The sequence below is a fragment of the Prenolepis imparis genome, unplaced genomic scaffold, assembly GCF_030444845.1.
Source record: "Prenolepis imparis isolate NDT839.2.m4 unplaced genomic scaffold, iyPreImpa1.0 SCAF_4, whole genome shotgun sequence".
NCBI lineage: Eukaryota > Metazoa > Arthropoda > Insecta > Hymenoptera > Formicidae > Prenolepis > Prenolepis imparis.
The window spans coordinates 16,968,812-16,982,038 of record NW_028141162.1 but is presented as its reverse complement, the minus strand read 5'-3'; the positions used below and the strand labels follow the sequence as shown (position 1 = coordinate 16,982,038).

The 13,227-nt window shown below is 32.9% G+C and overlaps 1 protein-coding gene and 1 long non-coding RNA gene across 9 annotated transcripts in view; one reads left to right on the top strand and one right to left on the bottom strand.

The window, feature by feature from the left end:
* Positions 1-13,227, top strand: part of LOC145935442 (uncharacterized) — an 80,993-nt gene that overhangs the window by 34,261 nt on the left and 33,505 nt on the right. Inside the window, exons 4-5 of the long non-coding RNA XR_014425225.1 lie at positions 7,511-7,725; positions 7,832-7,873. This is a non-coding gene — a long non-coding RNA (uncharacterized LOC145935442). The remainder of the gene's footprint in view (positions 1-7,510; positions 7,726-7,831; positions 7,874-13,227) is intronic.
* Imp (IGF-II mRNA-binding protein) overlaps positions 1-13,227 on the bottom strand; it is a 129,483-nt gene that overhangs the window by 104,607 nt on the left and 11,649 nt on the right. The window lies entirely within an intron of this gene.

The window sequence follows — 13,227 nt, the reverse complement described above, 5'->3', positions numbered from 1 at the left end:
AAAAAACTCCGATATATAAATACAAATTCAAAATGGCTAGGCACAGATATTAGGTGCAACAAAATTATTTATAAATTTTTCTATACTTATTTTGAATTAATTAAATTCAGAATAAGTATAGAGATTAAAAAATAATTTTGTTGCACCTAATATTTGTGCCTGACTTTTATTAGTCTTTTTATATTTGAAATTGATTTTTGTACTATTTTTCAGAAAACACAAAAATATTTGCGATTAGATAAAATATATATAAAATAATTATTATTACTAATTACAATTCTTGTCGAATTTTTCTAGCTCGAGTATATTTTCAAATAAAATTTGACAATTATAATGATAATTCATTGATTTCTCCAACTATTATTAGTTGACATTTTATCTGACAAAAATTTATAATTTTTAAAAAGATAGCATATTTTTTCATGTATATTTCGTGTGCTAATTTATTATATCAAAATCTGAAAATTTTTACGACGAAAATTTCGACTTGAAAGACTTGAAGAGAGGAGTCATTGAAACGGTTCGCGAACTTCCGGGAAAACTCTCGAGCTCTCTTCGTTTCGGGCGACAGGACACCCGTTATATGCTTAAAATATACCGGCATCTCTCTTGTATGGGGCGCGTTGTGAAGAAATGCAGAAACAGCAGTTGCTATGCTAGATGGGTACTACTCCCTCCAAAATACACGCGCACACGCATACCCACATATACATATAAATCCTCTCTTTCTCTTTCTCTCTCTCTTTCTTTTTCCTTGTTAATAAAATAGGTGCAAGAAAGCGGCAGAAGAGAGAAGGAGAGAGAAGAAGCGCGGAAGAAGCGAGATGAAGAAAGAGAGTATCGGCTGAAAAAGAGAGTAAGATAGTAAACGAAGGAGAAACACTACGCGCGAAGGGGCGAGTGACGAGGGCAGAGACATGTATTTGGAAAAGGGCGGGAGCGAGAAAGAAAAGGAGAGAAAAAAAAAAGAACCACCGCGAGAGCGGAGGGATGAAGCGGGGGAAGGAAGGATACTGAAAGAAGAGGAGGAGAGGGAGAATGAAAACGAGATCGCGAGAAGGCAGCACGGGGGATACGAGATGATGACGAGTGAAAGAGGGAACGAGGGGTGGACAAGGGGGTGCGGGGGCCCCCGTAGAGTAGTAGAAGAGCGCGTGGTCCGGGGTCTGAAAGCGGGTTTTTCGGAGTCGAGTCTCGCGAGCCGGTGTATGTATTGTATAAATGCGGTGAACGAAGAGAGAAAGAGAGAGGGAGAGAGGGAGGGGGACAGGGGGTAGTAGGTTAGCAGGCGCTCCAGTCCCGAGGGAGAGGTTGCTAGCGGCACATCTTGACGAACGAGCAGGACGGCAAGTGCCTTTATAGTGGGTCAGCACTAGACCTGGGCACCCGGCCAGCAGCCTTCAAGGTCTCCTTAGAGTGTGCGCCCTCCTTTACCCTCCTTTACCGTCTTGCTCTCTCTCTCTGTCAGCCCTTTTTTCCCCCTATAGCGAGCGGAGCCGCCAGGTAGGTGAGCCCGCTTCTTCTTCCTTTTTGTCCTCTTCTTGCCGGTTAGATTAGGTTGGGTTAGAACGAGAGCTAGCGGCAAACTTAGGCCCTCTCTCTTTCTCTCTCTCTCTCTCTCTCTCTCTATGCGGATGTAGTAGAAATGCCGCGCAACTTACCTAATATATATTCATTCGTTTTCTCTTTCTTCCCCCTTTTTTTTCGAACCTTCCTTATCGCCTTCGCGAGCGAACGAGCCCCCTGAAGTATACGGAACGGAGTTCGTGATGTTTTAGATTTTTTTTACGCATTGTCTCTCTCGGAAGATGTACGAGGATAGATTTTTAGGTGTCGGACCCCCGAACGTTGCTTGTTAAAAGTTTTGCAGCTTCTTAGATTTGCCGAAGAGGACTTCATTACGCTCGAGGCTATTTTTTAAATGTACAATCAGTCAATGTTATTTTTTTTTAAATAAAAAGAGTAATTTTTTTATTTTTTAATTTTTTTCGTTATCCTTTTTTCGCAAACTTATTTAATCAATTACGCGAAGCGACATTTTTATAAAACATCGCTGTGGATATGATAATGTTATGTCTATATACAGTCGAAAACAGGGTGTAGAATGACAAACAAGGGCTCGACGTATCCGATATTAAATAACAGCTATTAAGCACCGTTTCTTATTTGTCGGTTATTATTTTCAGGAGAAACGATTCTTAATACTCTCGAGGGAGAGATTGCTCGGTCGTGAAACGGATGTGAATCCCGTTGGCAGGGTATCCGAAGTGCAACGCTAGCGGTTTCCTATCTTGTCTGATGGCGATACGGGGCGTAAAGAGCTTCTCGGATAGTCGCTCGCTTCGCTACTCTCTTGCTTAACTACCTTTTTTTGATCATCTCATTTTTAAATTGGTTTTACATGCTTGAAAAAAAAGAAAAGACTTTTATATCATCTCGTTTCTCTGTTTATACACGGAAAAAAAATATTAGCTACCGTAGCAAAATTTTAGGTGTCCCTATATTACATCTGATTATTAATTATTACGTCTAGCTCTCTATATAACTAATATTTTTAGCTATAATTTAACGGGGAATTCTCTACTAAACTATAGCTTAAAAATATTACAGCATCATAGCTAAAATTTAGGCATAGTAATTAAATTTCAGATGTAATAAAGGTATCTAAAATTTAGCTATTGTAACTAATATTTTTTGCGTGTAGAAATTAGAAATATTATTTTTTGATAATAATCCGCTTATTTTATTCTATGAAATTCATTTTACGCGCTCTTAGATCAATATCGTAAAATATATTCGGTGTAAAAAAATTTATTTAACTCGATAAAATTAAAAAAATAGACATTCGCTTAATTTCTCATCTTTCCGCTAACTCTTAAAACTTTTTTCAATATTAAATAAATTCCTAATTTTTTGAATATGTTGACGAGTTCGACAAATTCAGCGTGAATTCTGCGAAATATTCTTAATATTTAAAAACTTTACTTCAATTTTATTATCGATATTAAATAAATGTATTAATTAAATAAATTGTTGCACGCGCAAACAGACTAGTCGAGTGACATAATATCGGCAATATTCTTGCCGAGGAGAGGCAAGGAAGTGTCATAGGTGAAGAGAAGCGAGGAGAATCCAGAGTACATCGGCTGCCACGGGTAAATAATGAAATATTTGGGTAGCGCTGTGCGCCTCGGGAACTAGAATGGGAATGGGAATGAGAACAGGTTCCTGTTGCGCATTCTCTCTCTTTGTTTAGGTCGATGCTGAATACCGATGCCGCGGACACGGCGGTTGGCACGGTTAGGTACATAAATTACTATTGAGTTACCGCTCGCTCTGCCTCCTCTCTCAGTCTCACGGAAATCCGCCTTTGCGATCCGTGACTCACGTGACCAGCACCTTTGGGTGGGCACCTTTGATAAGAAATATTGGGAAAACGCGGGAAAACCTGGGACGAGCGATTTTAGGGTGATTTATTTTTTAATTCTGAATTAATCGATTAATATTAGAATGATTCACAAACTGAAATAGATATTTTATTTTACGTGTATAAATAAATGGAAATTTTTTTATAAAAATACATGAATATTTAAGAGTAAATTTACTTGAAGATAATATTATTTTCTTTCTCATGATGCTCATGAATGAAATTTTTAATGAAATATTTTTAAGAAATAAAAAAATAAAATTTCTTAAAATTTGCGAAATATAAAAATACTATTATATGAATATAAATAAAACTCGAAATACAATTTCTGCACATAAATTCTTGCAACACAATTTTCGCAATATCTTTTGACAAGCGCTCAATGTTGCTCATATTCGCATCATTATAATAAAACACCCTACAATATTTAGTGTTAGTCAGTATTTCTGAATTGCTTTTACGATACTAAATTTTAAAAAATTATAAAAGTATCGAAAAATTTCAAAAAATATTCCTAAACTATCTTCTAACGAACCATAAGTCGTGTTTTTAAACGCGAAATAATTGTCCAAATAAATTCTTGGGTTTTTTTCCACCATAAAAATATATATCTTATCCTACAAATGTCTTATCTTTATCTTATGACAGCTTCGGAAAGAAATATTTGGCAAAACTGATGCAATTGTGTTCGACCACTCACAAAACTATAAGACAGACGGACATGTCGGCGTAATAATTGATATAGGACGACGGTGAGAAGGGATAGAGCAATTAAGTCGAAGGTAGCCTTTAAGATCAATGCGGAGACGCGATTCGAATGAGGATTATTCGAGGAGATTAAAGTTTGTACAACTGTGGTCGCGTGATTCTAGGTAATATATCTTACCGAGGCCGTGTCGCTATCGCTGAGGAATATCTCGTTGAAGCTCTTCCCCCTTTTGTCCCCTTCTTCCCCCCTGTGCAACGAAAATCGTCAGAGGTACAGTCGAAACATTAACGAGCTAACAGGCAGATTGGAAAAAATATACATGTATTTTTTTTTAAGGACTCGAATTAATTTTTTTTCACTATGATACTGATTTGAAAAAAATCAGCTGTTATGATTTGACAAGTTAAAGTTTGAACCTTAGGTTTAAGAGAAAAATATCGTCCAGTTTATCCTAAATTATTCTCGAATAAATAAAATTGGTCCAGTTTTAGATCACCATTGCACTTGAAAAAAAATATCGCTTGCAATCGCCATTTGTATTTTATTTATAAAATATTAATGTATTAATATTTTATAAATAAAATACCAATGTAAATTAATAAAATATTAATACGATAAAAAGGTTTTTAATTAAAGTTGCAATTAATATTTTTTTCATTATAATTTTCCCAAAGTGCTGATTTAAAAAATCAGCTGTTACGATTGGAAAAGTCAAAGTTTGTACTTTAGGTTTGAAAAAAAAAAAAAAAAAAAAAAATATATATATATCGTCGAATTTATCCCGACGAATTATTCTCGAAATAAATAAAATTGGACCAGTTAGTCAATTCGACGTTGATCCCGGCGCGGTAAAAACGTAAAGCAAGAGGAATCGTTTAGGACTCGGTTGGCCTTGTGGCCTCCTCTTTCTCGTTTCTTCAATCCCACCTCGTTCCTTTCTATCTCCCGCATCCTCGCTCACTCGTTCTCTTTTCCTTTCTTTCTCCCTATATCTCTCTTTCTCTCTTGCTCTGTCCCTCTGGCCCTCTCGCGCCGATCCCTCGGCGTGAGAGCAGCCACACAAAGAGAGCACGAGAAGCACAATGGATTACTTAGACGGGTAGGTTAGTTTGCCGAATGAAGCGAGCCGGGCCCACGCACGTTAAGATAGGTCCTGATCCAGGGATCCGCGCGCAGGCAGGAAAGCGCGCTAAACGCAAGATGCTTCGCTCTCCACGACAGGACTAATTACTTCGAAACGATCTTTACGGTGCAACTTCGCTATAATACTGAATTTCGATCATTATATATACATATATAATTAAAGTAAATAAATAAATATATATATATATATAAAATAAATATATATATAATTAAAATAAAAATAATATACATATAATAAAAGTGATTAAAAATATTTATAAATATACTAGCATAAATGACAATTTAATATGCTTTGAGATAAAGTAAAAATGAATTGTATCCAATGATACTTCTTGTGTTTAATTTCTCATAATATATATATTTATCTTTTTTTTTTTTTTTTTTAATTACATTATTCATGTTCTTTAAGGAAACCTATTTTCTGTCAGTCAAGACGCAGAAAAGATATCCGAATAAACATGGGTTGATATTTATACGTTTAATATGTAATATGAAATATGGATATCCCATGGTCTACTAAGCCAATTATATTCTGCTTTCGACTAATTACTTCCTCTTCCGTAGCTACTTATGCATGTAGAGTTATACCCTTTCACGTTTCTTACGTTTTATCTCATTCGAGATTATTATATACATATAATATATGATTCAGTATGATATATAAATTTGTATATTCTAATTCGCTGATTATAAAATAGGACAGAATGTAAATCAAGAGAGGCGTTTGTCTATTCATTTTTTTTATATGTATTTTTGTTAGTATAATAGTACGTAATTTAAAAATAAGCCACTTAAACATTTGGAGATTTTTGATTGAATTTAGTATTGAAGGAAAAAAAGAGTTGAATGAATTCCCAGAGCGCGAAGCAAATTTAGGATATTCTAAACGCGAGCCTGACGAGGAGTCGTCCTTGGTTCTATCGATCAAAAACGAGCTGCATCCGGCTCACATGAGTAGCAAAAGCATTATCGTACATGTATATATAGTTCTGATATTCCGGTTTCATGTTCAATACATTGAATTATTAGTGCAGGATTCGAAACTATATGCTATTAATTAAATAATTAATTATGTCATTTAAATTTTATAAACTCTCAAAATCGTAAATACAGATTTTTCCATGACTTCATCAATCTCTTCATATCTTTTTTTTTCTGAATATTTGCGAAACAAAATTTAGAATTGTTTCTTTTTATATCGTTACTTTAATTTAATTATGCTTTTTTGAGTTAGGAAGAGATAATAATTAAAATTAAATACCCAAAATTAAAAACAATGCTATTAATAATTATTTATTCTTGAAAATTGTATTATTCATTTAATTAGAGGGATCAAGGACGACAAATATATTAAAATTATTTTGATATTTGTAAAGAAAAAAAAATTAGAATTAAATTATTTATACATATAATATTTTTTTCTCAAAATATTCTAGAAATTAAAGTTAAAAACAATAATAGTTTTAAACGTTTATGTATCTTTTTTGAAAAGTTGCTTTTAAAATAGAGAAAGAAAGTTTGCGATTAATATAAGCTACTTTTTACGCAATGGACTTCTCTAATCAAATATCAAGTCGTATCAAAATGCGATGGTCGAGAACTTTTGTAAACGAATATAGTTTTAACGAAATTAAAAGCGGTATTGCGTCATGTGATAAACCATGTCGTAATCCGAAAAACGCCGTATCGTTTGCATTAATTACGCTAATTGAGAATTGTATTCGATCGAAAATGATACATTACTATTTGATGAAACTAGAACAACACAAGCGCGCGCCATTCTTCGGTTTTATGTTAAAAAAATGATATTTTTGCAAAAATAATATAAAGTTTGTTTAAACTCAATTAATACTTTTTTACAGAAATTAGCTGATTAAAGCGTTAATTTGATAAATTTTAAAATAATAATATGTTAAAAAATTAAAATAGTAATATCTTGTTCTCGATTAATATTTTTTGACAGAAATCAGCTGATAAATGTCAAAAATATTAATCAAAAACAAGGTATTATAACATATTATTTAAAATATATTATTATAACATATTCTTATTTTAAAAATTAATTAGCAAATTAACGCTTAAATCAGCTGATTTCTGTCAAAAAATATTAATAAAGCGAAAATTTGCTAATTAAATATTCTAGCTTACATATGTTTATATTTATATTGTGTATGTTATAATGCAAAATAATCAGATTATTCTAATATATGTATGTATTTTATTTGTTACAGGTTGCATGCGATTCACGCGTCGTGTCGGGAGTGCCGTGTAAAGTTTCGCGTGTCTGGAGTGCCGTGTGAAGTTTCGCGTGTCGGGAGTGCCGCGTAAAGTATCGAACAATCGTAATTATTCATGTTTTCGCGAATGTCGTGAGTGCTACGAAGGACCAGGAAGAGAGGAGGAGGAGGCTCGGGGAGGCATCGGGCGATAGCGGAGCAACTGTGAGGTATGCAACATTTTTTTTTTTTAAACTGTATTGTTTATGAGATATTCGACGCACACATATGTACACATATATATGTATATACATAATTTGAATATTTTGTTTTCAGATCAATGTGCTGTGTACTACAACTCCGCTATTGCACGTGTCGGTGAGTGAGAAATTGTTTATTTTATATCACTTCTATAGCGGTAATGGGGATGTATTTAATATGTTGAAATTATTTTTAAATAGTAATATGTTTTAAATAATATATAGTGCATCGAATATTCGAATAAAATAATAAAATGAAACAAAATAATATTAATAAAATAAAACAAAATTGAAGTCGCGCGATTATACCGGGTTTGTAAATTCCACGGCGCATTAGTCAATGAAAGATACGCGCGGAGGTGCAGATAACGGCCATTATATACATCTGAATGGCGTACAAAGTTTAGAGTTTCGAAGCCGTTACGAAGCCGAGCGTTTCGCGGCTCGTACGAGCGTGTAACTCTCTCTCTTTCGGCGTTTTGAAATCGTATTTTATCTGGATGTAGAATAAGACGTCGCCTTTTTTTCGAAGCGGGCTTCGCTCTTTATCTGCCTGTCCGATGATGCCTTAGAACCGAAATGTCATACGTAAACAACGTCATTTCCTGCATTTCGATTATACAGCAGAAAATTCGACCTCTTTTCCTACGTGAAAAAATTGAATAATTATGTACTGCCTCTCTTTCTAATATTAATTATAATTGTATTTATAATTAATTTAATATTCATATTATATTAATATTTTTAATTGTTTTAATTGTAATTGTATTTATAATTAATTTAATATTAATATTATATATAATTAATTTAATATTAATATTATAATTAATTATAATTGTATGATTAATATTAATTATAATAGATAAGCTTATGTCCAATTCAATTTAATTTTGGAATAATAAATTTATATATATATGTGCATATCGCGTCTTTGAAACATTCAGAAAATTGTTGAAGAAAAATTAGAGTGTTTACGTAAAAAAATTTGAACTTTACATAAACCGAGTTCGAACAGAGTATTCCTCGACACAATTTGAACATCATATAGAGATCGTTAATAACTGAAAGGAAGCTCGACTTGCGACTTTTCCCGAGAAGCGTTTTTGCCGTCGTCGAGCAAATTCGGCGAGCAAAAACGAATCTCGGCAATGGGACAAGCAGCAAACGAAGAGGAAATAGTTAGAAAAGGAAGGAGACAGGCATAAAGAGCAAGAAAGAGAAATAGAGAGGAGTCCAGGGTCGCGCTGTTCGTTCTCGTAGATTAAATCACTCGGTCACTTTTCTTTCTGGGCAGCCGGCTGGGACAAAGGCCGGCGTTTCTTGGAAGAGATTCGGCTCGAGAGAGAGAGAGACTTGAGAATTAAAATAATATCCGCTCGTTCGGAGATTAATGGCGGTGTGCCGATGTAATTTTTCTCGACGGTGCTGACTGCCGTCTTTTTCCCTCGCATCGAAGATAGAGAGAAAGATAGAAGGGGCTGTTTTACACTTATTGTCGGTGCCATCGTCTCTCGATTATTGCGATAGTTCGACAATTCGAGTGTGAGAGATATGGCCCCTACACGGCGGATAGATCGATTCTTTATCTTGGATTATGGTATACGAGACACATCGAAGTCATATCTTCGATCTATATTTGGGTATTGAATACCGCAAAGTTTTCAAGGCTTATCTGCTAAGATAACGCGATGATTTTCTATGAGTGATTACTGATACTTTCATTTTATTTAACATGTTTATCATTACTTAGATTCACTTTGTCATCGTCGATTATTATGTGTATATGATGTATATGTATGTATATAAATTCCTATATATGTATAATTAAAATTTATATCAAAATATGTATCATATATATGATACACATATATAGGAATTTTTTTCTTTGCAAATTTTTCACTCGAGTACAAAAATTCAGGTAGGAAATGCTAATAGAGTCAGGCGCCAACAAACTTATCTTAAAATTTTCTTTATGTGACTGGAACCTTTTGAGGCATGAATTCCCTTTGTAATTTTTTATCAACTGATCTGTTGAAGTCCGAAAGAAGACTCGAAAAGAAGGATCGAAGGATCATCTCATTTTCTACTTAAATTTTTGCATTTATATTTCAGTCTTCTCATTTTGTTATTATTTTTAATTAAAATTAAGAGTAATATTTGGATTGTATAATAGAGATTACGGGAATATAATATAAACAGCATCATGGTTCGAAAAATTCACATATATCGCAAAAGACACGTGCGTATTTTCACCGATTGACATTTTGTTCTCCCTCAAACTTTTCGTAATTCTTCGTATTTTTGTATGTTTCTCAGGGCAGGTTCTGTTTCTCGGCATGTTTTCTTATCGTTAACCGGAGATTAAATTATGACTCGATAAAGTCTACGTAACTCACTTTCAGTGTAAGAAGAATGTCGTCACTTTTTGGAGCATTCGAGAGTATCGCGACGTAAATCGTTTTTTTTTATTGATTGATATTCTACTGGGATCTTACTGTAAGATATAAAAATTGCTTTCGTTACGTTTTCTCTTTTTTTTTTTTTTTAAGATTTTTAGATTATTTTTAAAAAATTTTTTTATTTATTTAATTATGTATATATTTTTTTATTTATTTAATTATATTTAAGATTTTTAAGATTATTAGAAATTTGCACATTATATAATTAGTAGTAAAATAAAATTTTGCATTTATATATACTATAATAAAATACAACGGGACAATTATAATTGTGATTCTTATACCTGCTCTGGATTTGAATAAGAAATATTTTTGGGGAAAAAGAAGCATATCTAACTACTACGATTTTTCGGTTCACAGCGGAGGGGTCCATTTTACGCTCGAGACTCGTAAGATTTCCTGAAATCGTAATTTTCCCGCATACGGGAAGATAATTCTTCTTCTCGTCTCCCTTTTCCCGTGAAATTACAAAATATGCGTGAAGAAGCAGCGCAGAAAGAAATGCCGATAATAATAGACAAGGAACACTTGGACGCATATGTATAATTTCCATTATATGTCGCATATGTTTGCAATATGACCGTCTATTATCGGCATTTCTTTCTTGCAAATTTATTAAAATTAATTTCTTCGCGCTTTATATTTTTTTCGTGTGGGTTATATATTAAATATATTATTTTTTTATCTGCTTTTATATAATTCTATAGAAATTAATAATACAAAATGTGGTGACATTTTATAAATAAAAGGCTTAAACATTCAATTCTTTTATATAATTAATAATTCTGTATAATTATATTTAATTTCTGTTATATAATTTATTATATTAATTATAAATATATATACAGTATATTATAATTATATATATTATAAATTATATAACAAAAGTAAATTATTAATTAAATAAAAGATTGAATTTTTAAGCCAATATATATTACAAAAAAAAATTATATAATGTATATATTATTTTTTTACACTCTGAGGAAAAAATCTTATATATTTTTTTAATTGTCCCTCTCTCTCTCTCTCTCTCTCTCTCTCTCTCTCTCTCTCTCTTTTTGTACGGAAAATCGGATCTTTTCGGAACCGTCTTCAGTTGACACTTTGCCTGCTCGAGTCGAACGAAATCACATTGCACGAGCTCGGCTAGCACGACGAAGAGGCAGGTGCGAACGCGCGAACCTAGCTCGTATTTTTCTTTTTTTTTGTTTCTTTTTCATTCTCCTCCCTCCACTCCGAGGCACTCGATCGCCGCTTCTTCGTCGCCTATCCTCGACGATGGATACGTCGTTGACCGGTTCATTGACACCTGTCGAAAGACTCGAGTTTCCTCTCCGCGTGTAACTGACAATTACGCGCACGTGGGCAGGTTCCTCATCCGCCTTTCTCTCTTTCTCTCTTTTATTCGCCCTTAACCCGCTCGTAACTCTTATCATTTATCGCGGGCCTTCAATGCCTTTCAATACTGCGGCTAATTAAGTTTTCTAAATGAAACTTCTGTTAAATCAGCTGTACAATTAGGATCAATCAAGACGCGAGATCTCTTTCTATCCCCACTTCCTCTCTTAACACTTTGACGAAATTCCGACGTAACGAAAGTTTCTCTCGACATTTTTGACACTATTTGCGCTTTCGAAATTTAAGTTAAAAAAATAGATTTGTATTTAAAAAATTTATCAAATTTATTATTTGATAAAAAAATTTAAAAAAAATCGCCACATTCTTATTCTTACAGTTTTACAAATTGTCGTTCGCTTCATTCGAATTCATTGAGGCTACACTGGATGCTAATTGACCGATCTCGTCGTCGATGAGTGGCGATTAAGAGTTAACGGGACACCTGAAATGGGGTCCGTTCAGGAGTAAACGGCCGCAGAATGCGCTATCTCGATTTCTCAATAATTTCACAAAATCCTCGTCGAAATTCGCGACAACAACTCGAGGGCGAAATCCTGTTCTCGATCGACACCTCGCATTTTTGAAATTCTTTACATTATTCGGCGAGATTATTTTCTATGCTATATCTATATTTATATGTACAATTTGTACAATTTGTACTATTTGAAATAAGTAGAAGTAGAGCGATTTAAATAATCGAAAGGTACAATGTAATGTGTGCTATAATAATAAAATTAATAAATACCAACATTCAAAAAATTAAAAAATACAAGTAAATTAAAAAATATAAATAAATTATATAAAATATACATTTAAAAATTAGAAGAATTTTTTAAATCTATTGTTTCTCTTTGATAAATGGACGCATTGTTTTTGCTCCGATTTATATATTTAATCAATTAATATTGCGTTGATTTCTTTCATATATGTCACTTATAATCAAAGAAAGTTCTTTTGAATGAGCATTATTTCATTATCTTAAGTTTAAATTAAAGTTAAATTTGACATTCTCAATTTCAACTTCACGTACTTATTTGAAAGGATGATGACTTTAATTTTTTAATTATTTCAATTTTTCAATCATCTATTATCTATTTGATGTTAATATTGTAACAAACTTTTCTGTATTTAAAAAGGATTCTAAAAAGATTAATTTTTTCTCGTTTATACAAATAAATAAATAAGAATAATAATAAATTATTCAAAGTTGAAATATATAATTCGAAGCGAACAACAGATTTGTAAAACTGTAAGAATAAGAATGTCCTGCCAACGTGGTGTTTTTTTTATCTCATTTAATATACTTCTTTATAAGATGATTAAAAAAATAATTGTTTTATCTTTAATGACTTGCGTGGAATTGTCTGCAAAATAAAATAACTCGCTTTCTTGCTTCAAAATTTACGATTGACAAATATACTATTTGGCTTCATTGACACCGAAAATAGCTGATATCGCGTGAAACTCAAAGGTAAAAAAAGGAAGCAGATTGGGAGGGCGAGGTTCAATGGAGCTCGCGGCTTCATTGAAAAAGTCTTTCTCTTTTACTGAGAAACTCACAGAATTGGAGGAGACGCTACAAATGTAGGCTGTGTGGATGACGAATAAAAACACG